Source organism: Dasypus novemcinctus, chromosome X (genome assembly GCF_030445035.2).
Source record: "Dasypus novemcinctus isolate mDasNov1 chromosome X, mDasNov1.1.hap2, whole genome shotgun sequence".
Classification (NCBI taxonomy): domain Eukaryota; kingdom Metazoa; phylum Chordata; class Mammalia; order Cingulata; family Dasypodidae; genus Dasypus; species Dasypus novemcinctus.
In genome coordinates, this window is record NC_080704.1 from 127,804,419 (window position 1) to 127,808,156 (window position 3,738).

Consider the following 3,738-nt stretch of genomic DNA (forward strand, 5'->3'; position numbering starts at 1 on the left):
TACAAGTTAAACAGTAATGAAGTACATTTCTGGTATGTATGTGGTTTCAAAATTATCCATTATAAACATCCCATATTCTTTCCTATATAAATTCAAAGCATGAGCTTGTATCTATGTCAATGTCAAACTATCATTTATTCTATGAAAATCAGTAAAAATATTTTTCATTCTGGTTTCAACACAAATTCCTTTTAAAATGTTAAGGAAATTTCATTGAATCAGGGTCAAATGAAAACTACCCTGGCAAAAATCAAACTAATGATTTGAGATTTTTTAAAAAGAGCCATAAATGGTTGTCTTATAATTTTCTTCTTGATTATTTGAGAGTACTTTGTAGAATTTATTAGTCTCCACCATCTCCATCTCAATCTCCAATGAGCCAAAGAAAATGAAAACTTAAGGCTATCAAAACTGTCCAGAGGAGGTCACCCAATGCTGTTAGATAGGGGATGGAGAAATTATCTGCACCCTTTCCTTTCCTCCAGAAGTGATGGAGCATCCAGTCAGCAGTCCATAACAAGGCAAACATCTGTAACACAGGAGCAAATGAGTTTACTACTATGAGGATTACAGTTAAAGATGTATGACCACATTCCATTAAATGAATAGTGTACAGGAAAATTAAATGTCCAGAAATCTCTAAAAGCAGTAGAAAAAAAATTTTAATAAAATAATATAAATAAATAAATAAATGCTATAGAACATGGGCAGGCTTATTATTTCTCCTGGACCAAAAAATGTTCTAAATGGGTAGTACCAACCTTTGGGTTCATCAGGCAATTCTCCTGGAATGATATGTAAATGGAAGTAGTTAGAAATCCTGCTAGCCTGAATGGCCACCAAATTACCACCAATACCATTAATCACTGGCATGTAAACAACAATCCCAACCATGTTTGGGTCACATACAGTTGTGTTCAGAATAAGACCTCCATAGCTGTTATGACAGACTCCATCTGGAGTGAAGAACTATGCTTCTGGCTGGGTGCTTGGCACCTATTATAATCCAGATAGGAGTCAGAACCAAGAAAAAGATACCAACTAATTGAGAAATGTAGTAATAGATCTCAAGACAGGAGTACAAACCCTGACTTATCCAAGCTAAAATGGCAAGAGTTATAAGGTCACCAAAACTAACAGTAATGGATGTAGCAACATTATCAGGATTTATACCAGTCTTCTTTGAGCCAATAATAACCCCAGCCACTAGTATACCTTGCAAAAGAGATGCAATGAAGGCAGTTGCCATACTGCTAGAGCACAAAAGTATAGAATGATCAAGATAGTATTTTCCTTTGAGAATCCAACCCAATGTAATTGCCATCACAGCTGCTAGAAAACCAACTGCCATTGCCTGAACCTACTTTAAGGTCAAGTTGCCGATTCCTAGATTCCACTTTTCAATGGGTGAATCCATCTTCCCAATATTTATTGCAATGGATAATCTGGATGCCAATGTCATTTCCAAATTCCCTTTGAGACCAAGAAATACAAGAACTAAAATGAAAAGTTTTGCTGGTTTCTCGAACACCTCCTAGTGCTGTGCTATACTATATCCAAAACCATACCAGCTGAATGAAAGTGTTCCAAAATCAGCAAGCAAAAACAGCAAACAAAAAATGGCACAGGTATTTGCAATACTATGACACCACTGGATTCCTTTGGTAATTTTTGGTTTGCCTCGACAATGGCATCTTCATCAACACCATTAAAAATGTCTTCATCTAGTAACATGGTAGTAATTTTAGAAGTCTCCATTCCATCACAGTAATTTTATACTTGGCATAATCATCATACTTTTTTTAAAAATTTATTTATTTATTCATCATTCATTTATTTCTCTCCCCTTCCCCCCCGACTCCAGTTGTCTGTTCTCTGTGTCTATTTGCTGTGTCTTCTTTGTCCACTTCTGTTGTTGTCAACAGCATGGGAATCTGTGTTTCTTTTTGTTGCGTCATCTTGTGTCAGCTCTCCATGTGGGCAGCGCCATTCCTGGGCAGGCTGCACTTTTCTTTCCCGCTGGGCGGCTCTCCTTACTGGGTGCACTCCTTGTGCGTGGGGCTCCCCTATGCGGGGGACACCCCTGCGTGGCAGGACACTCCTTGCGCGCATCAGCACTGTGCATGTGCCAGCTCCACACGGGTCAAGGAGGCCTGGGGTTTGAACTGCGGACCTCCCATGTGGTAAAGGGATGCCCTAACCACTGGGCCAAGTCCGCAGCCATAATCATCATACTTTTGGCTACAGCTCCATGGTGCTTGCCCATTATTGCCATGAAAAGACTGCTCTGAAAAACTGTGTTACGCCATGTGTTGTTCAGACCTATTATTAAAATTCTGTGCAGCAGTTGATAGTCTGTCTTGACAAATGCTGTCTGTTTTGGGTTTGTGTGTGTGTGTGTGTGAGCCTGTCTTCCCGATTTTTCTGGTAAATAACAGGACCCATACTCAACAGTAAGTTTAAAAATTTATCAGATTGTATTGTGTATTTAAATTTTTAAAGTCCAAGCTACAAAGCCTCCTCCATCACTTGGACCATCACTTATTTTATTAGTAATAGGTCTTCCTTTACTCGAAGTCATAATGTCATCATAAAAAGACCCTGTACTCCTTTGATTTCAAGCTTCATGATCCATAGCTGATGAATCAGAACCACGTAAACATTGGTTTTAAATTAAAACATTGACTTCATTTGGGGGAAAATAATAATTTTTCCACTAATAAATGATACTTAATATTTCCGCAGTAGGTCTTGGATCTAGACCCCAAGCGATGGTGGCAGTGGCAGCCAGGCAGGGGTCCACTCTTTCCTGCTCCAGTGCCTCCTCACACCTTCACAGCCCCACACAGACCTACTCAGCTTCCTTTCACTCCGCAAGCTTTCCCTGTAACAGTACCCATCCATTCTTTCTTTTGCTCAGAAGACGTTATATCCTTCCCCTTGTTTAGAGCTCCACCCTCACATCTGCTCCTCCAATGCTCTCATTTCAATCCCTCCCTTCTCCCTCAGGGCCTTTTACTTTCAACTTCTCCCACTCTACTGATCCCTTCTCTTCTACCTATATATCTGCACATGTCTTTCTCACCCTTAAAATATCCTTCCTTCACTTTGTACACACTCCTAGCTACTTCCTTTCCTCTTCCTTTCTCAGCAAAATATCATAAATACTAATCAAGACTTACTATCTCTACTTCCTCACCTCAGAACAAAATGAACAGATCTCATCACTGTACTGAAATAGCCTTTGCTGAGGCAACCAATGACCTGCATATGGCCATTTCCAATAGACATTTTTATGTCCACACTTTATTGATTTCTGTGATGGTTTGAAGCCACATATACCCCAGAAAACATGTTATTGATCTAATACATTCCTGTGGGTGTGAACCCATTTTAAATAAGACCTTTTTTTTTGTCCTTATTTATATTTTTTAATGTTGCATTAAAAAAAATATGAGGTCCCCAAACACCCCTCACCCCCCTCACCCCACTCCTCCCCCCATAACAACAACCTCCTCCATCATCATGGGACATTCATTGCACTTCATGAACACATCTCTGAGCACTGCTGCACCTCATTTCCAATGGTCCACACCATGGCCCACACTCTCCCACAGTCCACCCAGTGGGTCATGGGAGGACATACAGTGTCTGGTAACTGTCCCTGCAGCACCACCCAGGACAACTCCAACTTCCCAAATCCCCCCTACATCACATCACTTCCTCACACACCCTACC

The 3,738-nt window shown here is 40.3% G+C and overlaps 1 pseudogene; it reads right to left on the minus strand.

Moving 5' to 3' along the window:
- Positions 1-343: 343 nt before the first annotated feature.
- Positions 344-2,581, minus strand: LOC101429819 (solute carrier family 41 member 2-like; annotated as a pseudogene).
- Positions 2,582-3,738: the final 1,157 nt, after the last annotated feature.